The following is a 27,121-nucleotide window of genomic DNA, read 5'->3' as shown; positions in this document are numbered from 1 at the left end:
CCCCGGGAAGGCATCTCTGACGCCCCTCCTATGGTTAGTTCTGCTTCCGAAACGTCCATATTGCATCACGTGTTTAATTAATTAAGCACATATTGACTGAGGGAGGATCTGCCTCGTGCCAGACCCCATACTGGGCACTAGGGACACAGCAGTCAACAAGTAGACCTGTTCTCACAGAGCATACGGTCGAACGGGGGAGGCCACAATTAAATCACTAATTGTAATTATATATTGAATTGCAATGATAAGTTACTGTGGAAGAAGAGGAAAAGGAACCCGATATCTAACAGAAGGCCAGGGCCAGATTCCTTTGGGTATGATGTTTTTGTGCAGACAAAACAGAACGGGGAGAGTACTACAGGTGACGGAACACCTTGATATGGCAAGGAACACATTCGAGAAACAGCCCAGGGTGATGGAGCCATGGAGAGATCAGTGTGAGATGGTGGTGGTGAGGTTGATGAAGGCCAGAAGATTCAAGGACAGTGGAATTGTTAAGGATTTTATTTTCCCCTGTGGACAATGGGATGTCATCAAAGGGCATTCAATTAAGAGAATACATAACCATATCTCTATTTTATTATTATTTTTAATGTTCCATTTTATTTTTGAGAGAGAGAGAGAGAGAGAGGCAGAGCGTGAGCAGGGGAGGGGCAGAGAGAGAGAGACAGGGACACAGAATCCGAAGCAGACTCCAGGCTCCGAGGTGTCAGCATAGAGCCCGATGTGGGGCTCGAACTCACGAACCATGAGATCATGACCTGAGCGGAAGTCGGAAGCTCAACCGACTGAGCCAACCAGGAGCCTCTCCGTATCTCTATTTTAAAAATGTCATTCCAGATGCAATTCGGGCTGCAGATAAAAAAATATATTGGAACATATATGGGGCAGGTAGTTTGGTAGCATTTGCCACGTGCTTGGAGTAAAACGGAGGCCAAGATGGAGAGTACTGAAGGATCGGGGAAATATTGACAAGGTAAAATTGACAGGACCCCACAGGTGAGATGAGATAAGGAATGAGGAAAGGAGGGCGTTGAGAATGACTCACAAACTTGAGACTCGCACAACTGTGTCGGGGGAATGGTAGTACCACTTTTTTGTGCTGAGAACACCAGAGGAGAGGCAGCTTTGTTGAGGGCCAAGTCTGAGTTCATTTTTGGACATGGTGACTTTGAGATGTTGGTGACACATCCAACTGAGATGTCAGGTAAGCAGTTGGGTAGACTTCCCTGGATCTTGGAGGAAGTGTTCCGGGGCAGGGACATACACTGAAAGCTGTCAACGTATAGATGGTAAAACCCCAGGCAAGATTGTCTGGGAGAAAGTACCGAGAGAGGAGAGTCGCTCCAGGAGTCAGGAGACAGAGTTGTGAGTCTCTCCTAAGCTTCTCCTCCCCACCAGATTGCAAGCCCCCCGAGGAACTGGAATTCTGTCTTTTATTTTTACACCCTTTGGGACTGATTTATCTTACATATGTGGAGGCAAATGATTTTCAGATTCCCAACCTAACACTCCCACATAGCTCCTCTTGAGTTGCATTTTATGCAACTGTCAGAAAAAGATCTTTCATATTTTGCCACTACCCAATGACCCTGAAAAGGCTCTTCCCAAAGGCAAGATAAAGATATTTCCAAAGCCGGAAAATTAATCTGAGAAGCCCTTGATTACAGGCATGCTCATTCGTTTCTCTGTATTTGTTAAGGTAAAATAAACCTATATGTTGATGGTTAACATATATGGACATATGTACCCTAACAATATGGAAACATGGAAAACTCTGGCTTAACACAACAAAAAATTATTATTTTTTCTTCCTTTCCACTCCAACGAGGGTTGACGAGAGGGAGGGGGTGGCTGTGTTCCATTCAAAGAGCAGACACGCGCTCACACCCAACTACAGCGGAGACAGGAAAACCCAGGTCTAGCTTACCACTCCCCTTCCCCCATCCCACCTCTGGCAACCACCTTTCTACTCTGTTTCTGTTATTCTGCCTAGTTCAGATACTTCATATGAGTGGAATCCTCTGGTATTTGTCCTTTTGTGATCAGCTTAGTCCATTCTATTAGGCACTTGTGATTGTCTTCTGAGCAACCATGAAGTCTAGCGAGAAAGAAGACAAATCATCAGAAAATTAAAATTAACCGTTTGGGCAAAGTCTAGTGGTGCGGGGGGAAAGAGTTAAGAGGAGCAATTAACCTAAAATTGATAGGTCTTAATGCTTAGCACATAACCCGGCATTCAGTGGGCGCTCAACAAACGCTTGGGGGAATAAATGAGAAAGATATTTTTGTTAAGACTGCTTACACATTTCTCCTCTCTCGGAATTTACAGTTTCCTCGTGTGGGCCACTTAACCTTAACCCCATATGTTGAAATGCTGTCTGCTAGAAAAGACAGGCTTATCCATTTTTAAATTTTCAATATCGTAAACATCTTTTTCATTAACAATCCCGGACAACTAAAAATAAAGGAGTAATCAAACTTGCATCCAAGCTCTAAATTTTAGCATACAGGAAAGAGAGTGCCAATTTTTAAAACATCGGGGAAGGAAATGAAAAGTAATTTTCAATTAAGTTATCACTTGTTATAACCCTTTTCAGCCCTTTAATCTTTTATTTCCTCAAATGAAAGGGAAGCCCCCAAAGGTACCTCTCTAAAACAGTCCTCTATCTGCACAGGAGGTATGACCAGCTAATGAACGACTTGGAGGAGAGTGAGTTTTCTTGTGTTTTTATCAGCAACAGTGGGGACGGGAGGCTGTGAAGTCCAGTGCCCAAACACCCGGATTCTGGAATTGAATGGCCTGACCTTGAGTGCTGAAGTCACTGCCAGCTAGGTGCCCAATTCTAAAATAATTAAATGAGATAATGCAAGTAAAGTGTCAGTGCCCTACCTGGCACGCAGTACATGTGTGTTAATGTTGGATACCACCATTATTATTAGTCACGCGAATCACAAAGAAAGAAAGTAGGACTATTTTGACCACGAGGTGATGACATCCGTGACAACAGAGGCAAATCTTTGAGGGTAACTTTGATTTCCAGGTGTGTTAGGACCCTTCAAGAAGCCACAGCTTGTGCAGTAATAAACGAAGCAGCATGGTATAAAGCAAGCCCAGATCATTCATAATCTGAGCGATTACTACTTTCCACCTGTCTTTTCATTTTCATTTCCAGCTAAGTGCTGTTTTCTTTCCACGCCAGTATCTGAATAAACACTTAAATTAAAATAAATGAAAGAAATTCTCAGGGCAGCAACCACGTCCGTGATTAATGCAGTAATGTGTTCCCCCTTTGACATAGGTGGAGACACCTCTGCAAGCCACGATTGATGGCTGCAAGGACCAGAAGATGCACTTCCATTCTACACGTTTCCCAAATGATCAGCTTTCCATGACCTTCATCGAAAACCCAAAGGTGTTTATTGGCCTCGCGCATGAGCACGCCTCAAGCTAAGGCAGCTGCCTTTGCTCGCAGTACCAGTGAAAGGCTTGAGATCAGGAAGCAGATGAGGTTAAATTGCTTCATTATTTACTCATTGGGGGAAAAATCAATTTCGGGAATATAATCCTATTGACCTGACTGGCACCGACCAGGAGCATAAGCAATCACAACCCTAAAATAAATATTCATCCATACTTGAAAAGACACGTATACTCACCATTTTCCTTTATGCATTAATAAGGGTATCAAATAACCATGCGAACCAGACTCAAGGCTAATGCACCTCTCTTTTGAACGTGTCACTAAAACGGGATGGTGAAAATTGTGCTTATTTTGTTCTGACCTTGTAAAATTCACACCTTGTATGAACAAGGCTGTGCCTTTCCTGTCCCTAGTTAAAATATTAAACGATGATGTTGCCACAGAACAGGGAAACAAGCCAACACCACTGAAACAAAAAAGCAACACAACATCCGGTCAGCAACAAATTACGGGGCGTACAGTAGGCATAAGAAATGTTAACCCTAACTCTGGAGCCAGGATTCATAACGACCCAATCCTACTTTCTTTCTCACAGAAATTTGAAGACACTTTTCCTTCCAGGTTTGTCCTCTAGCAAGGATGTCCTAAGCTTCCATCATGTTGAATTTAGCCTTGCAAGGATTTTTAATTAACAGCGATGATCCACAAGCCATGATTTATATGCAAGAAAGATGCCCTATTTTATCTTCTTTCCCCAGGCTATGATATATGGATGCTTCTAATAAGCCAAAGAGAAAAGTGGTTTGGACCAAAAAGCACCTATTTTCTCAAAGATGCACATTAAGACTGCAGCTGTCAGCAAGGGAATAAAGGAGAGCCCAGGTGACAGAAAATATAAAGGAAGTAGAGAATGATCAAGGTTTAATTTATGTTTTTACTATTAGAGCCTATTTTTTTTTCTAGAGACACTTAATTTTTACTCCAAGTAAAGCACTCACTATATTTAAAAACTATAGTTTGGTGAGGGGTCATACGATGTATTTCTCAAGTTACGTGACTATTTTATTATTTTTTACATGACTATGTTAAAGAAGGACTCTCAAATTTGTTCAATTCAAGTTTGGGCTGCTGTTGACGAAATGCACGTAGTGCAATGATGCTGCTTTAGGTGAAAATATGTTAGCATCTCTTTTCTGGTAACTCTCAGACAGTGGCATGTTCTTTTGAGTATACTTACTGTTGGAAAATCATAATTTGTAGATAGATTAAGAATCTGTAGTCCCATAGCTCTGCTGTAAATTAGCTGTTTGGCCTTGTGCTGTCACTTAATCTCTCTGGGTCACGGTTTACTTATAGACATAAAGACGTTCTGTGTGTGTGTGTGTGTGTGTGTGTGTGTATACTTATATACCTAAAGCATATACATATATACTTCTATACATAAAGTATATACATACTTATATGCATATCATTGCCAAGGGCCTTTTCAACTATGTAAATATACAATTTTGTGACCTGATATTTGGAAATGGCTAGAAACCAGGGTTGAAAGTGCAATTTTACGTTTAGAAAGAGGATTTCTTATGAAGCCATTTATTCATTCAACAAATATTTTTTTAGTGTCCACAGCGTGCCAGGCACTCTCCTTAGTGCTGGAGAGACACTGGTGAACAGAATAAAGAGCTCTGTCTGTGTGGAACTTAGATTCTAGATGGACGAGATATTAAACTCTTAAAATCATAGCAAGCATAATTATTGAAATTAATAAATTGTAACCTAACTCAAAGTATATACAAAATTCTCTTTTTATTCTCATTTTCATCTCTAGGATGTTTTGAGTGACAGAGGATCCGCATGAGGTCAACAGTTAACATGAAATAGGTGAATTTGGAAATAATTTAGAGACAAGCAAAATTAATGATAAGAATGAGGTCCTGGGCAGGGGCGGGAAGGCGGCAGCACTGAATAGAGGGCTCAGAGATGATCTCATTAAGAAGGTGAAGCTTCTAAAAAGACTCCAACGGAGCTGAGGGAGTTCATCAAGCGAGGTCTTGGGGAGGAATGGCTCAGACAACACGCACAGCTAAAACAAAGGCCCTGAGGCAGGATCACGTGTGTCTTGTTTGAAAAAGAACAGAGACGCCAGGGTGATTGGAGCTGACGGAGCCCAGAGCAAGTGGCAGGAGAGGAGGCGAGAGAGGAAACCACGTTGATCGTGGAGGGGCCTGGAGGGCCATTATAGGGACTTTGGCGTTTATTCCAAGGGAGGTGGGACACACGTTTATAGAAGCTCACCCTGGCTGCTACGTTGACAATGTTTATAAGGGAACACAGGTAGAACACATGCCATTTTGGCTTATGTATTTTGTAAAGTAGATGCAGAGCCGATACCAAAAGGATTGCAAGGATTGTTTTGTAGAAAGCATGTTGGACAAATTAAATGATTTCAAATACTATCTACGCTTGTAAATTCTGATGAGTCTGTTAACAAAATCAGTTGCAATAGATCTATAGACCATTGCAGACTCTGTATTTCCAAGACATTCTGCTTGGGCTAGTGATAAAACTTCCAGAAGTGGAGATAATGATCACTGTTTAAAACTATTAATAGGTATATAGTCAAATCTTCAAGCTCATAGCATTTCAAGGGGCAGGAGGGCACAGGTTCATGATAGCTAACTGTCCCTTGTAGTCTCATGGCTTCCTGTTGCATCATCTTGTTTGTTTTTATTACTATAAACTACCTTTCTCCAGCCTTGTTCAATAAGCATTAAGCCCACTACCATTCATTCCTGTCCTGCGAAGAAATTAGTAAGACCTCTGCATTGCCTATTAAAGCCATGGTTCTGACTTTAACAAACAATTGTTGCCCTATTTGTGGTTATGAGAGCATAACCTTGAACTCACAGTTTCTCAGTAACTATCACAAGCTTCACTGAGACAGGCCTGTCTGAAAAATATTCAGTACGTTCTTTTCTATCAGCAACTGTTCCACAGAACTTTCTACAATGATGGAAATATTCTTTATCAATGCTGTCCAATATCATAGGGCCAGGCACAAATGGCCACTGAGAACTTCAAATGTGGCTAGTATAACTGAGGAACTGAGTTTTTAATGATCTTTAATTTTAATTAAATTAAATTAAATGTAAATTGTAAGTGCCTTTGCATGGCCGATGGATACCATACTGGACAGCTCAGGTTAAATCCTTATTCTATATCGTGTCAGACTAACTATGAGACATTCCTGCCCCATATTGTTTTAGTATCTCCGAGAAATGCTTCTCTGGAATGTTCTTTGATATTATGTCACAGTCACTCAATAAGGAAATTTAAAAGGAGCACCCCATGAAAGCCATTGCTATGTTCAGTGAAAGGAGGTTGCTGAGGGCACTGATAATTGTGTAATGTAGCATCTTATTTCTCTGGCCTCAGTACTAGGAAAAGGTAGGGTTGTTCTAAAAAGCCTGACTGTGTGATGTGATTTACTGCGTTACATCTTTGCCTTTGATGCATAGGAGCATAGGGCCAAATGGGTGGTCTACCTCTTGTGAGAATATACTATACAGAGCCTCTCGGGCTATATTCCATGTGCTTAGCCCACGCTCAACCTCTTTGTCTTAGTTTTTATTCTTCCCTTATGCACTATTTGCTGATTGTTTTGCTTATTTTATTTTTTAAATTAACTTATTTTGAGAGACAGTCCAAGTGGGGGAAGGGCAGAGAGAGAGAGGGAGGAAGGGAGAATCCCGACACAGGGCTTGAACTCACAAAGCCCTCAGATCATGACCTGAGCTGAAAACCAAGAGTCAGCCACTTAACTGACAGAGCCACCCAGGCACCCCTTGTTTTGCTCATTTTAAATTTTTTTTTTAACGTTTATTTATTTTTGAGACAGAGAGAGACAGAGCATGAACGGGGGAGGGGCAGAGAGAGAGGGAGACACAGAATCGGAAGCAGGCTCCAGGCTCTGAGCCATCAGCCCAGAGCCCGACGCGGGGCTCGAACTCACGGACCGTGAGATTGTGACCTGAGCTGAAGTCGGACGCTTAACCAACTGAACCACCCAGGCGCCCCTGTTTTGCTTATTTTAAATGTTACCTGGTAGTATTATATTCATTTTCGTATACCACAAACAAGTATAATAAAAATAAACTAAAACCCTGCCTTTGGCGGGGGGGGGGGGGACACACTCAATTTCTTTCTTAAAAGGACCGACTTCCCAAGACCTCATTCTTATCATTATTTTTGCTTGTCTCTAAATTATTTCCAAATTCACCTATTTCATGTTAACTGTTGACCTCATGCGGATCCTCTGACACTCAAAACATCCTAGAGATGAAAATGAGAGTAAAAAGAGAATTTTCTATATACTTTGAGTTAGGCTACAACTTATTAATTTCAGTATTACGCTTCCTATGATTATAAGAGTTTCCTATAAATTAACATTTATGAAAATTTTGAGTTATGCTAGAGAAGTTAGCATCTCCCACCAGGACTGAGATCATGGGTATTTGTTTTAGGAACAAACAAACATTTCAGAAACATACAGGGGGCACCTGGGTGGCTCAGTTGGTTAAGCATCTGACTCCGGTTCTCAGCTCAGGTCATGATCTTGTGGTTAGTGAGACCAAGCCCCATGTCGGGCTCCACGCTGGGCATGAAGCCTGCTTAATATTCTTTCTCCCCCTTTCTCTCTGCCCCACCTCAAAAAAAATAAGTAAAACTTTAAAAAAATGTACAAAATTGGTTTTAAAAATATGCACATCTATGAGTCTGTGACTAAGTGATCATGTTTTTCTTTTCAGATTAAAAAAAATTTGTTTAATGTGTATTTATTTTTGAGACAGAGAGAAACAGAGCATGAACGGGGGAGGGTCAGAGAGAGAGGGAGACACAGAGTCTGAAACGGGCTCCAGGCTCCGAGCTGTCAGCACAGAGCCTGACGCGGGGCTCGACCTCACGGACCGTGAGATCATGACCTGAGCCAAAGTCGGACACTTAACCAACTGAGCAACCCAGGCGCCCCTCTTTTCAAATTTTTATTTAAATTCTAGCTAGTTAACATACAGTGCAATATTGGTTTCAGGAGCAGAACCCAGTGATTCATCACTTACATACAACACCTGGTGCTCATCACAATAAGTGGCCTCCATAATACCCATCACCCATCTAGCCCACCCCTGACCCACCTCCCTCCATCAACTCTCAGTTTGTCCTCTATCTTTAATAATCTCTTATGATCTGCTTCCCTCTCTCTGTCTTTTTCTTTCCCCCTTCCATAAGTTCATCTGTTTTATTTTTTTAATTCCACATATGAGTGAGATCATATGGTGTTTGTCTTTCTCTGACTTATTTGACTTAGCATAATACACAGTAGCTCAATCCACGTCATTGCAAACGGCAAGGTTTCCTTCTTTTTGATGGCTGAGTTATACACACACACACACATTTGGACTCTCTCCATAGTTTGGCTAATATTCATAATACTGCTATACACATTAGGGTGTGTGTACCTCTTTGAATCAGTACTTTTGTATCCTTGGGATAAATACCTAGTCATGCAATTGCTGGATCACAGGGTAGTTCTACTTTTAACTTTTTGAGGAACCTCCCTCCTGTTTTCCAGACTGGCTGCACCATTTTGCATTTCCACCAAGAGTGCAAGAGGGTTCCCCTTTCTCTGCATCCTCACCAACACCTGTTGTTTTTTCTGGTGTTACTGTTAGCCATTCTGACAGGTGTGAGGTGGTATCTCATTGTGGTTTTGATTTGTATTTCCCTGACGATGAGGGATGTTGGGCATCTTGTCACGTGTCTATTACCACCTGGATTTCTTGTTTGGAAAAGTGTCTATTCATGTCTTCTGCCCATTCCTTAACTGGGTTGTTTTTTGGGTGTTGAGTTAGATAAGTTCTTCATAGGCTTTGGATACTAACCCTTTGTCAGACGTGTCATTTGCAAATATCTTCTCCCATTCCTGAAGCTGCCTTTTAGTTTTGTTGATGTTTCCTTTGCTGCGCAGAATCTTTCTATCTTGATGAAGTCCCAACAGTTCACTTTTGCTTTTGTTTCCCTTGACTCAGGAGACGTGTCTAGTAAGAAGTTGCTATGGCCAAGGTCAAAGAGATTGCTGCCCGTGTTCTGTTCTAAGATTTTGATGGTTTCCTGCCTCACATTTAGGTCTTTCATCCATTTTGCATTTATTTTTTTGTATGGTGTAAGAAAGTGGTCCAGTTTCATTCTCCTGCATGTCACACTCCAGTTTTCCCAACACAATTTGTTGAAGAGACTACCTTTTTTTTCCACTGGATATTCTTTTCTGTTCTGTTGAAGATTAGTTGGCCATATGTTTATGGGTCCATGTCTGGGTTTTCTACTCGGTTCCATAATGTATGTGCCTGTTTTTGTGCCATTACCATACTGTCTTGATGATCCCACTTTGTAATATCACTTGAAATCCAGAATCCTGATGCCTCCAGGGATCATTAATCATAGTTAACTATCATTTGCCTGTCCTGGGTTGAGTTTATTTTAAGATACTTCTATTTTTTTAAAAAATACATCTCTACTTAGTTTTGTCTTCAGAGCCAAACTGGAAACAACTTGATAGAGTTGATTATGTGGTTTCTGTCAGAGTTCCTGATGCTTCGCAAAAGTTTGAATCCATTACTCTATTCTTGGCCTTCGTGAAAATTCTCTTTATCACTTGGAATACCGTCTAATTCCTAAGAGACTATTAGGCAAATTTACAAGAGATTGAGCCAGTGCTTGTTAAAGGGAGAGACAATGCTTGCTGTTCTAGTGGGATTCTTGCTCTGGTCCCAGTTGGGCAGTTTGGGCAATGTTTTGTCATTACCCGCCAGTAAATCAAGAGTTAGATAATCTTGAGTAAAAGGGAAAAGAAATCAAGCTTTTAAATACAAAAACCATAATGCCTAATATCATACAGTAGAGTTGGCATATTTAGACAGGTAACATAGCCTCGTTGTTGATGGGAAAGAGGACTCTCTTTTCACCCCAGCTGCAAAAACACTTTATATTTACTGAGGGAGCATAAAATAGGAGACATCTCAATCTTTATAATTGCATGTGCTAGATGTAAATTACTACTCTAGTACATAACTTGCAAGTCGATTTGCCTAACATCAAAAAATTGGGGAAAAAATAGTAATCAAATGGTAATCTAAATTCCTCATACTGGAAAACCAATGTTTTAAAAAATGAATTCAGTATCCTGTGATTTATTTTACATTTATGTGCAACAGATCCTTTTGTTATATGAACTCTGCAATTTTAACTAAAAAATGTACAACAAGTTACAGTCCTTCACTGTACACACACAAGGACAAAATTCAACTGAACAGTAACTCTTAAATAATTAAAGAGGAAAGTAGGTCAATGCCACGTATTAAATGACTAGCTCTGAAGATAGCTATATCAGCTATTGTGATTTTAGAGATGCCTCTCAAAGATGTAAAGTTATTAAGCTATCTTTGGAGCTAGTCTTTTGCTTCATTTAAATGTATGGAATTGACCTCAAAGATTATCCTCATATTGAATTAAATATTAACTTGGTTCTGCTTCATCATTTAATACACGACATTTATATTTCAAGATAGAAAATAACTTTTATTGATTTTAAAACTCTAATTACAATAGAGCTCCTTAACAATGCATCCTTGGAACATGGTAATTATCTAGACACTCTTATCCACCGTAAACTATGTTACATTTGGACCCACTTAAAAAATCATCCACGTGAAGTCATGCCCCTCTTATTCCACCCCTTATGAAAGCGGACTAGCATGAAAGAGTTAGCCTCCACATTCTCACCTCCTACCGTCAGACTTGTATTCCCTCTACTCTGAACAGGTTTTTATTAAGGTCACCAGTAACCAACCTACTGAATAACAAGCCCTATGATCAATTTTCAGTCTCTACCTAACTTGACCTCTCAGTAACATTTGACACACTTGATGATACCCTTCCTTGAAACTCTTCCTTCACTTGGGATTCCAGATTTTCCCTGTACCTCACTGGCTTGCTCCTTCTCAGTTTCATTTGATAACCCACTCTCATTTTCCTGACCTCTAAGTAATAGTGTCTAGGAGCACAGTCTTCATCTCTCTTCTTTATCCACACTTTATCCCTAGGTGATCTCATCCGGCCCTGTGACTTTTAAATGCTCTCTAGATGGTGATAGCCCACAAATTTAGATATTCTGCCCTGACACCTTTCCCGAACACCACTCATTTAAGAAACCACCTTTTGGCCTAACATGTTATCCATCCTGGAGTATGCACCAGGTGCACTTAAGAGGAATGTGGATTCTGCTATGTTTTGGATGGAATGTTCCGTATTTGTCTATTAAGTCCATCTGGTCTACTGTGTTGTTCAAGCCAAATGTTTCCTTATTAATTTTATGTCTGGATGTTCTATCCATTGGTGTAAGTGAGAAAATGCTTCCAAGTTCATCCAGTGAGGGCACCATTACCTTGATACCTAAACCAGACAAAGATAATACCAAAAAACAAAACAAAAACAAAAAAGCAAGCCAATATCCCTGATAAACATAGATGCAAAAATCCTCAACAAAATATTACCAAACTGAATTCGGTAATACATTAGAAGTATCAGGGGGTGCCAATTCATAGGGGCACATGTACCCCAATGTTTACAGCGGTACTTTCAACAATAGCCAAACTGTGGAAAGAGCCTAAATGTCCATCAACTGATGAATGGATAAAGAAGATACGGTTTATATATACAATGGAATACTACTCGGCAATGAGAAAGAATGAAATCCTGCCATTTGCAACAACGTGGATGGAACTGGAGGGTATTATGCTAAGTGAAATAACTCAGTCAGAGAAAGACAGATATTATGTTTTCACTCATGTGTGGAACTTGAGAAACTTAACAGAAGACCATGGGGGAAGGGAAGGAGAAAAAATAGTTTCAAACAGAGAGGGAGCCAAACCCCAAAAGACTCTTAAATACAAAGAACAAACTGAGGGTTGATGGGGGGGAAGGGGAGAGGGAAAAATGGGTGATGGGCATTGAGGAGGGCACTCGTTGGGATGAGCGCTGGGTGTTGTATGTTAGCGATGAACCCCAGAAATCTACACCCAAAACCAAGAGCACACTGTATACACTGTATGTTAGCCAACTTGACAATAAATCATGTTAAATAAATAAATAAAACATTTAAATAAATAAATAAATAAAAGAAGTATCATATACTTAATTGAGTGGATTAAATCCAGGGATGCAAGGATGGTTCAACATCCCCAAATCAATAAGTGTGATACACTAAATTAACCAACTGAAGAATAAAAATCATACGATCACCTCAATAAATGCAGAAAAACCATTTGATAAAATTCAACATCCACTTATGATAAAGACTCTCAACAAAGTGGGTACAGGCAAAACATACCTTAACATAATAAAGGCTGCATGTGACAAGCCTACAGCCAACATCATACTCAGTGGTGACAAGCTGAAGCTTTTCCTTTAAGATCAAAAACAAGACAAGGATGTCCACTCCCACCACTTTTGCTCAACATACTATTGGAAGTCTTAGCCACAGCAATTAGGCAGAAAAAGAAACAAAAGGCATCCAAACTGGAAAGGAAAAAGCAAAATTGTCTCTATTCACACATAATATGATACTATATATATAAGCCCCTAAAGACTCCACCCAAAAACTATTAGAATTAGTTAATGAATTCAGTAAAGGTACAGGATAAAAAATTGATATACAGAAATCTGTTGCATTTTCATATACTAATAATGAACTATCAGAAAGAAAAATTAAGAAAACAGCTCCATTTATAATTATATCAAAAAATACCTAGAAATAAATTTAACCAAGGAGGTGAAAGACTTGTATTCTGAAAACTACAAGACTTTGATGAAAGAAATTGAAGTGACACAAACAAATTAAAAGATGCTTCATGCTCATGGATTGGAAGACTTATTTTTTTATGTTTTTATTTATTTTTCAGACAGAGAGAGACAGAGCATGAGCAGGGGAGGGGCAGAGAAAGAGGGAGACACAGAATCCGAAGCAGGCTCCAGGCTCTGAGCTGTCAGCACAGAGCCCGACGCGGGGCTCGAACCCATGGATTGTGAGATCATGACCTGAGCTGAAGTCGGATGTTTAACCGACTGACCCACCCAGGCGTCCCTGGAAGACTTAATACTGATAAAATGTCCACATTATGCAAAGCAATCTACAGATTCAATGCAATCTCTCTCAAAATACCAACAGCATTTTTCATAGAACTAGAAGAAATAATTCTAAAATTTGTATGTGACCACAAAAGACTTCAAATAGCCAAAGCAATCTTGAGAAAAAAAGAACAGGGGCGCCTGGGTGGCGCAGTCGGTTAAGCGTCCGACTTCGGCCAGGTCACGATCTCGCGGTCCGTGAGTTCGAGCCCCGCGTCGGGCTCTGGGCTGATGGCTCGGAGCCTGGAGCCTGTTTCTGATTCTGTGTCTCCCTCTCTCTCTGCCCCTCCCCCGTTCATGCTCTGTCTCTCTCTGTCCCAAAAATAAATAAACGTTGAAAAAAAAAATTTAAAAAGAAAAAAAAAAAAGAACAAAGTCAGAAGCACATGCTACTAGATTTCACACTGTACTACAAAGCTATAGTAATCAAAACATTAAGGTACTGGCACAAAAACAGACACATCAGTCAACAGAACATGACAGCCCAGAAATAAATTCATCCCTTTATGGTTAATTAATCCACGACAAAGAAGGCAAGAATATACAACGTGGAAAAGACAGTGTCTTCAATGGTGTTGGGAAAACTGGACAGCAACATACCAAAGAATGAAAACGGACCACTTTCTTATACCATATCTAAAAATAAACTCAAAGTGGATTATAGACCTAAATGTGACATGTGAAACCATAAGAATTCTATAAGAGAGCACAGGCAGTGATTTCTCTGACATCGGCCACAGCAACATTTTGCTAGATATGTCTCCTCAGGCAAGGGAAACAAAACCAAAAACAAACTATTGGGACTATATCAAACTAAAAAGCTTTGCACAGTAAAGGAAACCACCAACAAAATTAAAAGGCAACTTACTGAAAGGGAGACAATAATCTCAAATGATATATCCTATAAAAGGTTACCATCCAAAATATATAAAGAAGTCATAAAACTCCATAAAAATACACACACACACACACACACACACACACACACAGAAAAATCTGATTTAAAAATGGGCAGAGGAAGATGAGCAGAAGACATGAACAAACATTTCTCCAGAGAAGACCTACAGATGGCCAACAGACACAGGAAAAGACGCTCAACATCACTCAGCATCAGGGAAATATAAAATCAAAACCACAAGGAATGATCACCTCACACCCATCAGAATGGCTAAAATCAACAACACAAGAAACAACAAGTGCTGGTGAAGATGTAGAGAAAAAGGAATCCCCTTGCAATGTTGGTGGGAATGCAAACTGTGCAACCACTGTGGAAACAGTATGGAGGGTTATGGCGCTACTGATTATTTACCCAAACAGTACAAAAACACTACTTCAAAGGGATACATGCACCCTTATGTTTATTGCAGCATTGTTTACAAAAGCCAAATTATGAAAGTAGCCCATGTCCATCGATAGATGAATGGATAAAGAAGATGTGGTGTAAATATACAATACAGTATCATTCAGCTATGAAAAGGAAAGAAATCTTGCCATTTGCAAGGACATGGATGGCGCTAGAGACTATAATGTAAGGGAAATAAGTCAGTCAGAGAAAGGCAAATACTATATGATTTCAATCATATGCGGAATTTAGCAAACAAAACAAAGGAGCAAAGGGAAAAAAAGAGAGAGACAAACCAAGAAACAGAGTCTTAACTACAGAGAACAAACTGATGGGTTACCAGAGGGGAGGTGGGTGGAAGGATGGGTGAAATAGGTGATAGGGATTCAGGACCACACTGGTGATGAGCACTGGGCGATGTATGGAAGTGTTGAATCACTATCCTGTACACCTGAAACTAACGTAATATCGTATGTTAACTATACTGAAATTAAAATCTTATAAATAAAAAACAAATAGGGGCGCCTGGGTGGCACAATCGGTTAAGCGTCTGACTCTTGATTTTGGCTCAGGTCATGATCTCACAGTTCTCAAGATTGAGCCCTGCATGAATGAATGAATGCTGTTGGGAAAACTGGACGGCAACATGGCAAAGAATGAAAACGGATCACTCTCTTACACCATATACAAAAATAAACTCAAAATGGATTACAGACCTAAATGTGACATGTGAAACCATAAAAATTCTAGGAGAGAGCACAGGCAATAATTTCACTGACATTGCCCATAGCAACATTTTTCTGTCAGTGCAGAGCCTGCTTGGGATTTTCTCTCTCTCTCTCTCTCTCTCTCTCTGCCCCTCCCCTGCTCACGCCTCTCTCTCTCTCTCTCTCTCTCTCTGTCTCTCAAAATAAATAAACATCTTATAAGTAAATAAATGAATAAATAAAAATGGGCAGAGGAAGGACCTGAATAGACATTTTCCCAAAGAAGACATATCGATGGCCAATAGACACAGGAAAAGATGTTCAATATCACTAAACATCAGGAAATGCACATCAAAACCACAATAAGACATCACGCCACTCTGTCAAGAATGGCTAGGATTAAAGAAAAGATGACTAGTGTTGGTAAAAATGTGAGGAAAAGGAAAAATCCTTTTATTTTTATTTTTACTTACAAAATGTTTATTTATTTATTGTGAGAGACAGAGCAAGCAGGGGAGGGGCAGAGAGGGAGACAGAGAATCCCAAGCCAGACTCCGCACTGTCCGTGCGAAGCCTGATGTGGGGCTCGAACCCGCAAACCATGAGCTCATGACCTGAGCCGAAACCAAGAGTCGGATGCTTAACTGACCGAGCCACTCAGGCGCCCCAGAAAAGGGAAGATTCTCTTGCAACGTTAGTGGGAATGTGAATTGGTACGGTCACTATGGAAACACAGTATGGAGGTTACTCAAAAAACTAAAAATAGAACTACTATCTATTATTCAACAATTCCGCTTCTGGGTATTTATCCAAAGAAAACAAAAACACTAGTTTGACAAGACATATGTACCCCTATGTGCACCGCAGCAGTTTTGTTTGTTTGTTTAAAAAAGCCAAGATGTGAAAGCAACCTAAATGTCCAACGGTAGACGAAATGAGAAGGACGATGTGGCATACATACACAATGGAATATCACTCAGCCATAATAAAGAATGAAATCTTATCATTTGTGACAACACGGATCGACCTAGAGGGGATGATGCTAAGTGAAATAAGCCAGACAAAGACAAATATCGTATGGCTTCACTTACACGTGTAATGTAAAAAATGAAACAAATCCTCAAAAAAGATAAAACGGAAAGCAACACATAGATACAGAGAATGAATTGATGGTTACAAGAGGTCAGGGGGTCGGGGAGATGGATGAAAGAGGTGAAGATTAAAAGGTACAATCTTCCAGTTAAATAATAAGTAAGACACGGAGATGTAATGTACAGCATAACACGTACAGTCAAGAATATAATAACTTTGTGTGGTGACAGATGGGAGCTAGTTTTGGTGGCTTTTTGTAATGTTTACCAATACCAAATCACTATGTTATTCACCGGAAGCTAATAGAATATTGCCTGTAAATCATTCTTCAATAAAAAAACAACACACAGACAAGGCAGAGATCAAAGTATCTTTGACATTCTTGCCTGGTGTTTTTGGTCATATATCAAAACATTTGTTAATGACTGCATTTTCCATTTGGGGGCGTTTCAAAACTCTGGAGGGGAAAAAAGGAGCCAGCTAGAAAATAATACAATTAGAAAGGTTATTCAATATTCCTCAAGTGATGGGTATGGGATGGCTGGTGGAGTGAGGAGATTCAAGACCAGAATAAATGTTGATAATTCAGCCTAAGTGTGAAGACAGGACACAGTGAGCATCTGTGGTGGGTAGACTAAATTTCCGGACCTGAATAACATTTCTTTTCTGCAGGCTTACAGGACATACAGTTTTCTTCCTTTTCCTGAGATCTCCTCATCAGAAGGCTACAGGAGAGTTAACATGTTTGCTGAACAACGTAATGTATCCTCATTAAAAGGCTGAAATGATACCAACGTGTTTTAGAAACGAGACGACTTAGATTCGTTGAATTCTAGATACCATTTCTTCACACAATTGAGAGAAAAAGGACTTGCTACCTAATGAGGCAGTGGATCCACTTTTCAATCATTTGACTGTTTTTTGGGCCCTCCAAGAGAACAGAAACCATGAGAAATATGAGTGAATCCCTAGGGAATGTGGAATCCACTTCCAACCCCAATTGCCCTCAATGGCCCAGGTAATGAGTAGTTATCAGGGCTGCAACCCTATCACAACCAGAGTGATATGCTTTCTACCTCTTGTATATGTGGTGTTTCCTTACAAAATTTCATTCAAACAAGGTTTTTTTTTAATGTTTATTTATTTATTTTTGAGAGGGAGAGAGAGAGAGAGAGAGAGAGAGAGAGAGAACACAGGTAAGGGAGAGGCATACAGAGAGGGAGACACAAGAATCCGAGGCAGGCTGCAAGTTCCGAGCTGTCAGCACGGAGCCCGGCACGGGGCTCAAACCCACCAACTGTGAGATGATCACATGACCCAAATTCGGATGCTTCATGAACTGAGCTACTCAGGTGCCCTTAAGCAAGGGGTTTAATGGATAAACAAATTTGAAAATCATGGACATAAAGAAATTGGTAACAACTTACCCATTTGTAGTGAAAAACTCTCAGAGATTTTTCATGTATCTAAAAGTTTTTATACATGGAAACAACAGACAGTTGTTTAATTTTGGATATACTCGCTTTAAGCAAAACAAACAGAAGGATGAATCTGTTCTAGGACCTTCTTTACAAAATAAAATCTATCTTGCTTTGGGGGCTATATCTAGGACAGAAACGAAAATATTTGTCATGGAAATTTTTATTGTTTTGTATTAAGATGTCTATGTAACTTCCAAATCCTGTTAGAATAAGTGTACATTTGATGAAGAAACGAACAAGAAAATTATACGGTAGCATACAATGCGAAAACCGTAAAAGAAAATATATGTAACTATTGTGTTTAGGAGTGCAGTAAAACCTTGGTTTGCGAGCATAATTTATTCTGGAAACATGCTTGTAATCCAAAGCACTTGTATATCAAAGCGAATTTCAAGAACCATTGGCTCTGTTGTTATCATGTGATGTTCAGCGACACGTACTATTCATATTGCAAGACATCGCTTGTCTATCAAGTTAAAATTTGTTACAAATCTTTGCTCATCGTGCAGAACACTCACAGAACAAGTTACTCACAATACAAGCTTTTACTGTACTTTATTTTCTGTTTCTTGAGAAGAAAGTATTTGAGAAGAATGTCTTTGACATCAAAAGGGGTATAGGTATTATTGGTCCCAATTTAAACATTTCTCTAAGTTACCTCCACTCCCTAGTTATTGGGCTTTTGTGGGGGGATTCGTGTTATCACAATGTAGTTGATTACACCTATTAATTTCTACTTTGTAGTAAGTTTTCTGAACACGTTGAATCAAATTTTTCATCTCCATTATTTGGCCCTATTTCTATACTGTTAACCAATGAGAATTATCATCATTTTTATTCATTTACTTATTAATTCATTTATCTAACTTTCTTTTTTTTTTTTAATTTTTTTTTCAACGTTTTTTTTAATTTATTTTTGGGACAGAGAGAGACAGAGCATGAACGGGGGAGGGGCAGAGAGAGAGGCAGACACAGAATGGGAAACAGGCTCCAGGCTCTGAGCCATCAGCCCAGAGCCCGACGCGGGGCTCGAACTCCCGGACCGCGAGATCGTGACCTGGCTGAAGTCGGACGCTTAACCGACTGGCCACCCAGGCGCCCCATCTAACTTTCGTTTATCTTTCATTTCCCACACACCAGGTCCTGCGCCAGGCATCACGGATACGGTGCTGAACAAGACGGACACAGGTCCAGCTCTTTGGGATTGACAGAAAATCGGGAGAAACATCATTTGGAAACCCACCAGATACTAGCAAATAACAACTAGGTCTCATGCCTCCCTCCACACCCCTCCTCTATCAACCTAGAAATCTGGAATCAGAAAGAATTCATTTGCGGCTGGTGCTACCCATTCGGAATCAGTGTGACGGAGCCATGTGGTGGATCCTGTTATATAAATCAAGTTCTAGAAGGATAAAATGCTGCTACGCACCTTTATGTCACTAGTAGTGTTTTGCTGGAAATAGTGTCATAGTAACGGGAAAGAAAACGCTTTCCTCCTAAGGTCCCTGCCCTTGCCCCCAGGGGGGCAGGAACAGTGTGCTTTCTTTGGTGAGAGAAGCTGTCTTCTAAGGGAAGTAGTGAGGTTCTTATGGGGGGGGGAATGCACGATTGAGGAGACAAGGGTGGGAACACCTGCCTCCATCACTCGTCTCGTGTAGGCAGAAGCACACGCCTAAAGTATGAGGCAGCAAAGTAAAAGACACCAAAGGGCTGAGGCATATAACATTTTCCTCGTATGAGAACGGTTAAGCTTCCCGGGGATTCTGGGACAGTTACAGAAAGATAGAGGTGGGGATCGAAGGAGTATCCTTCAGACTCCTTCCTAATTAGGGAATGCAAGACTTTCTTTCATTCAGGCCGAGGGAGACTATACAGTAAGCACATTGTTTTGTTTCGTTTTGTTTTCTCGTGCCCAAGAGCTTAAGCCACTGGAATATTCCCTGCCAGGGAACAACTCCATCTCCAATGATGGCAGTGGGACAACCCGTAGCTGGGAACATAAGGCATGAGATGCTGAGAGACATCACCCTGGGGGGTCTCGAAGGTGTCAGTCACGACAGGAGGTGTTTAGACACATACTATGGCTGTGCCGGAACTGTGTGCGTGCGTGCGTGTGGAGAGAGACACGCACAAGGCTCAAGGCAAGCGTCCCTGTTGGCGTGGGTCTAAGGGCAGTACTGCTCTGACGCCATCTGGCAAGCTTATCATGCAGCCATCTGGCTAGCTCACAAAGCTCCGCCCAAGTGCGTAGCGTGCTTCTTCATAGTTGCTCTCACGGCCTGCCTCTCCACCGTCTTCTCTCACTCTTGATTCTTGAGACGGCAGGCCTTCGTAGAGGATTAGCAATGAGCATTTGCCTTAGAATGTATTTTCTGTTGAGTCCAGCCTTTAACTTACTCTGCAAAAATTACTAGAAATACTTCTGGGATCGCACTGGTAGACCGTTTTTCTTTTAGTTCCCGGGGAGGGGGGGGGGGACTTAGCTGGACTCAGTGAGAAGAATGGATTTAAATACCCTACTCTCACTTTTCCTATTTTGAAAATCAAAGCAACTCTCATAGTGCTGCCCAGCCCTCCCTGCCAGTTGTCTATGGTTTTCAGCTCACAGTTACTGAGGGCTGAGTATATAGGAGCCATCATGTGTTAAGTACTTTGCTTGCATTATCTCATTTAATCCAGATGACAACCTTAAGAGACAGACGCTATTTTCTCGTACAGATGATGATATTTAGGTGTGGCTAGGTCAAGTAATTTGCCCAAGGTCTCTTGTTTAGGGTCACACAGCTGGCACACAATAGAAGTAAGAGTTAAACCCAACTTCTGAATCCACAGTCTGCTCCCTTAACCACTGTGCCATAGTCTAGGGTAGTAACTTCTCTCCCTTTCTTTAGCATTTGGATCACGGTGCTCTTCTCCACCTCTGCTCTCACTCTTTCACCAGCCACTGGTATCACAGATCCTTGCTTCACCTCATTTCCTCACAGCTTTAATGGACTCTGGAACAGTCACAAACTGAGGCTTCTCGTCACTCCGAACTGCCCTCATCCAAGAACGGAAAGGCTGAATTTCCTCTTCTGACCACAGCCTGCTCCTGCTCCACCCGTGCACCCGTGTTCCTATCCGAGGTATATTTCTCTCTATCGCTGGCACCCAACCCGTCTTATTTCAAAACATCTGTTTTGGTTTTATATGCTGCACCATCCGTTGGGCCCGCCCTGCAAATTATCAGCCTCTGGACGCACCTACCTACTTCTCTCCTCTAACTGCCGAGCTTCTGAAGGTTGTACAGGTTGAAAAGCACAACTGTCTCATTAGCTCGGCTCAGAGGGCTTCCGACTCACGCATTTGCTTTCAAAACATTTGTTTGGTTTGTTTTTACAACGATCAGGGCGAGATGTTAGATGCTGGAAATTCAGAGATAAAAGAAGAATGAACTCTGTCTTCAAGCAGCTCACAAATAAATGGTAAATTATATATGTTTGGTTGTTGCGCCCTAGTCGTCTCTTAACGGCCATGACTCAGTGCGGTTCACAAAAATGTGAGGATTGGAAGCAGTGACTTCGCCACTGCATTTGGTTCCAAAAGTGTCTGCACGGACACTAAGCCTGACAGAGTGTCCTCCACCCTTTCACCACGGGTCATGACAGTGGCATCCTCTTACCTCTTCCCTAATTAATATCTTTGTATGTGACTTCTCAATCACAAGACATAGAGAATGTGCATGGATTTAAAAAAAAAAAAACAACTCATTTTCTTTCCGCGATGAGTGCTTTTCCCTCACACTGGGCACAAAGATTCCCTCAGTAGGTGCTACCAGTTAATTGTACCAGCTCAGAAGCCGGGGGCAGAACAAGACCCACGGAGCAAGCTGGAAAAGAAAACTGTGTCCAAGAGAAAGAAGAAGCGTTCAGAGAAAAAGCGTATGACACAGGAGGATACAGAAGCCTGGAAGTGAAAAACGTTCCAGAAGGAGGGAAGGTCAAGTGGAGTTTGCAACTAGGAGAGCATGAGAGATCTTTTCCCAAGCATGCTCAGTAGAGTGGGAGAGGCTTGTAATCAACAGTATGCGAGCGTTAACTCATGGAAAATACATGAAGTTTACAAGAGCGTCAAGATTGGGACCGTGGTGAAAACTAAGGTCGGAGGCAAGAGCGGAGGGAGTTAAGCCCGTAAAGGAAACTGACACAGAGCGGCCAGAGAAGCAAGGCAGTGATATCCCTGTGTGTGGTGGAGAAGAGGTTTCAAAGGCAGGTTCAGTGAAATTGTTAAATGTTGTAGGGAGGACATCAAGCAATTAGCGAAACACGTTATTTAGTTTTGGCACCTGGAAGGTCCCTGGGAATCCCTGTAATCGTTCCAGTAAAGAAGAGTGTCCTAGGTCTACCTGTAATGTATTGAAAGAGTGAATTCAGGGAGTGTAGGCCTACTCTTTTAACATTTTTTCAGTAAAGGGAAGGAGGAAGGGTAATACGGCCTGGAGGAAAATATCAGACCAAAGAGATTATTGTTGGATTTTTTTTTTTTCAAACCAAATGGAAGGAAACATGAGTGAATGAAGTAAGCTCACTGAGAAGAAAACCAAAGTATGGGATCCATAGCAGGAGGACTTGGATTAGAATGGAGAAGGAGAGAAACATCTCATAAAGTGAAGCTGGAGGGGAAGAGGCTCTTCTGACAGAGATGCAGAATAAGTGGATGCATTTGTTGACAAAGAAAGATCACGAAGTTCCGAGTGGCCATACCTTTTAGGGTCAACGTCTTCGGTGGCGGCGGGGCGGGGGGCGGGGGGGCAGGTTGGAAGAGGTGGTCTGCCTTGTCAACTTGCTTCAATTTCTTGATAGCAAGTGTTCTACACGTTTTAACGTCACCTTTCAAAAAAAATCTCAAGTTTCACTCAGCTCTTCCAGAAAAGGGAAACGTAGTGGATTCTTATTGCCTGATGAAAAAAAAAAAATCAGGAGAAACACACCTTACGTTAGCTGTGAACCTGGAAGGAACTTAGGTGCATTGAGCGTGGAGGCTTCCTGCGGTGAGGGAGAGGCATGCACACCTTCAGGCTGGCAGGTTATAGACATCAGAAACGTCTGCCAAGAAAGCTTCAACCTTCGCGCTCAAGTTCAGGTACTGGTCAGGGCTGGGGAAGCCTGGCAAAAATAGAGGATTTGGGTACTGGGAATGTATCAAGGCAGCAGGAAGCAGTTACCAGACTGGTGGAATTAGAAAGATAATTTTCTTTTCCAGGAAAAAGCAAAAACCCAGTTACTGGGACAAAGCCCGAATTAGAACTGATGACTGAATGTCGCATATGAAAGTGGAGCTTATTTCATACTTTATGACTATAACCCAGTCGTTCTCGAACATGGCTGCACCTCGCAATCATCCAGGGAGCTTTAAAAACCACTGAAGCCTGGATGTCACGCCTAGAGAGTCTGATTTAATTGGCCTGGGGAGAGGCCTGGACATCGGGATTTTTACAAGCCTCCTCAGATCATTCAAATGGGTAGCAAAATTGAGAACCATGACTCAAAACCAGAGTCTGTCCCAGAGGTGGAAATGAGACTGGAGAGAGTCAGACAGGTCTTAATGTCCCTATAATTCTGAACTGACTGGACAAAACCTTATTTCATAATTTCTCTGCACGCCCCCTAGCCGCATACTGTCTGGCTTTCTGTGAATCTCCTAATGAGCTCGGCTCAAAACAAGTTACCTAATTTCAATAGAAAGTTTCTAACTGCTTATTACTTCTCAGCTCCCTCTCTATCATATGACCTTCCAGATGATCATTTAACACATTTCCTTGAAACCTTGCCCAGAATATTTCTTCTCTCCATTCCGGCTGTGACCCACTCTACTGACACCACGTGTAATTCAAAAACCGATTAACTATTGCACAAATTATATCAACAGTTCCACATCTGGCTGTCCTGCCTTCCAGTGTTTATCTTCCAAGCAATTCTATATGCATCTTCCTGATACACATGTCTTCATACTATTCAACTTCTCAATTAGCCTCAAGAGTTCCATCAACCATTGAAAAAGCCTCACGTTGGCGCACAAGGCCCTCGTGGTAGACTCTTTTGATGTCCCTCCCCAGATACTCAGCTCGCCTGAATTCACCTGCAACTGCACATGGAGACGGTTCCCACCCTGGTGTCAAACGTTCACCTTGAGCTTCTGTGTTTGTACTTCTCTGTCGGAGGGATTTCCCCAGCACCTAGGAGTTCCACTAGCCGCGTGCAGCACCAAGCTAGAAGCGTGGTTGTGGAGTCACCCTTATTTCTTAACTCTCAACTGATAGGGAATGAGACTTCAAAGACAAATACCCCAGCTCCCCCTTCTGCCAGTGGAAGAATTCTGCACTATGTCCCACACGGTTAACCAGCAAATTCCCTAAAGGGATCGGGCACCAGGTGCCGACGGAGGTAACTTGATCATCAATGTACCATTTTTTTGGAGGGAGTGGGCGCTTTTCTCCCTTTACTTTCTCACTTGCTCATTTACTCTTCTTGAGAAGAATTCCCAAATATAAACCACCTGCATGCACCCAAGTCCTTGCCTCAGAATCAACTTTGAGGAGGATCCGCATCAAAATTGCCTTTCACCATAGCTGACCCAAATTAATCTTATAGCTTCCCCACACAAAACTGGAAAACTTGACGTTCCCAAAGGACGTTCTCATCTGCATCCATTATTCACATTAACCTCATTATTCTATGTATTGTGTGTGTGTGTGTGTGTGTGTGTGTGTGTGTGAGATTAGACAGTTTCCCAGTGGTGTGTTCAATGAGAGAGGAATATACAAAGAGATGTGAGAGCTCAGAGAATTCAGAGATCTCTTTGGTGATGGAAACACTGGGTATAATTTCATGGAGGCAGAATGCCTATATACTGTGGATATATAGGATCAATTCAAAACAATTTCCCACTGTTTAAATAAACAGGTTTGAAGGGAAAAAAAGGTTTTTTTTTTTTAAACAAACATAACAAAAGAAATACAAGCTATTACCTAATGTTCTGCAGATCACAGACATAGCTTCTCACAAGACAAAAAAAATAACAAGGTTGCCGTTATTACCAACAGACTTTATTGTGTTCAGGAATACCTGATGTTGCCAACAGAAATACCAAGTTACAAGCTGAATATAGTTCTTGCGACTGTAATGCTTAGTATACTAACTAATAAGGATGAGTACCATTATTTTTTTTTTAATTTTTTTTTTCAACGTTTATTTATTTTTGGGACAGAGAGAGACAGAGCATGAACGGGGGAGGGGCAGAGAGAGAGGGAGACACAGAATCGGAAACAGGCTCCAGGCTCCGAGCCATCAGCCCAGAGCCCGACGCGGGGCTCAAACTCACCGAGCGCGAGATCGTGACCTGGCTGAAGTCGGACGCTTAACCGACTGCGCCACCCAGGCTCCCCAGGATGAGTACCATTATTATGAGTCTACATTTTTATACATATTTATGTATTTAGTAAACTTGCGATAGACTGGTGGAAAACAAAACATGACTAAGACATGATTTGAAGGCATTCAATACAGGACAGGCCATTATTTCACTAAATCTCGGTGGAAGCTCACCTTTTCTGTTGAAAGAAAGAGCGTGGTTTTGTCTCTCGAGATTGATTGTCCCTTAGCCTTTGGGAAAGCATTAAAATGACAAACACACTTCCAGGTCCAGTTAAGATCAACATTTCTCTCTTTCTTGTCTTATAATACACTCAATCTTTTATGGAATGCCCTCAAAGTTCTTTTCCAAACAGGATTCAACCCAACAAATATTTATTTAGAGTCATAGAGACAAGGCCTTGTGTTAAGCTGTGAGGGGGTACAAATGTGAGTAAAACAAGATCCTTGTCCTCAAACAGTGTGCAGATCTCCTGGGCCAGTTTATTTATGACCGGGCTTTGCATGAAACTAGCTCTTCACTAGTGTGAAGGATTTAAAAAAACCACAGCAGAGCTGCTGGAGGCCAGACTTGATTAACTCTCCTGTTTTAGGTCCCCTAAGCGTCAATGATCAAGACAGAGAAAAGGAGATCCTAGAGACGTTGACTTCCTAGCCATTTTTTTCAAGATAATTTAAATTTAACCAAAAGAATAGACATTACTTTGTTACTATGCTTTTGTTCCAAAGAGTGCCCTTCAAGACTGAACGTCCTTTAAAACTACACAAGCTGTTAATTATATACGACGTCCAAGAGACGGCCAGAACATATACACTGGAAAGAGTAAAAATCTGTCTGAGACTGAAAAAAACTGTCTAGGATTAAAATAGAGAAAGCAGCTCTGTTGTCAACCACGCTGGGAGGGCAGACGCTGACAACAGGAGTTGCAAAATTAACAGGAAATACTGGTTCACTCAAGGCTACGCAACTACTCTTCCCACTCTCAAGTCTGCTTTGAGCATTTACTACCTTCTTACAAACGACACTCCCAAGTACACTCCGCTCGTCCCATCTATTATTGGGGATACTCAATCGCTCAACTGCCCTTGAGCCACGACAACTCCCTCATCCCAAGTCAACCCCTGCTTCCCCTGATCCTGCCTCCGGAGCACTAACCAGTTTGGAAATGCCCCCACTTTGCTAAGACCTTCCACTGAATCCTTCAGCAGGCATCCAAACCTGACAGAACACGCCTCCATCTTTCTTCCTGTTGAGAGCAGCAATCCACAGACCCTCTGGGGTACACCTGTCCCACCTCGTTGACATCATAAATACGATTCTGTCACATTATAGGCCTGGCTCTGGTAATCTTTGGCTCATTAGGCTCTGAGAGCACACATGTACGTACAGAATAACAAACATTTAGGGGCGCCTAGGTAGATC

The sequence above is a fragment of the Prionailurus viverrinus genome, chromosome X, assembly GCF_022837055.1.
Source record: "Prionailurus viverrinus isolate Anna chromosome X, UM_Priviv_1.0, whole genome shotgun sequence".
Classification (NCBI taxonomy): domain Eukaryota; kingdom Metazoa; phylum Chordata; class Mammalia; order Carnivora; family Felidae; genus Prionailurus; species Prionailurus viverrinus.
This window is presented reverse-complemented; position numbering follows the sequence as displayed.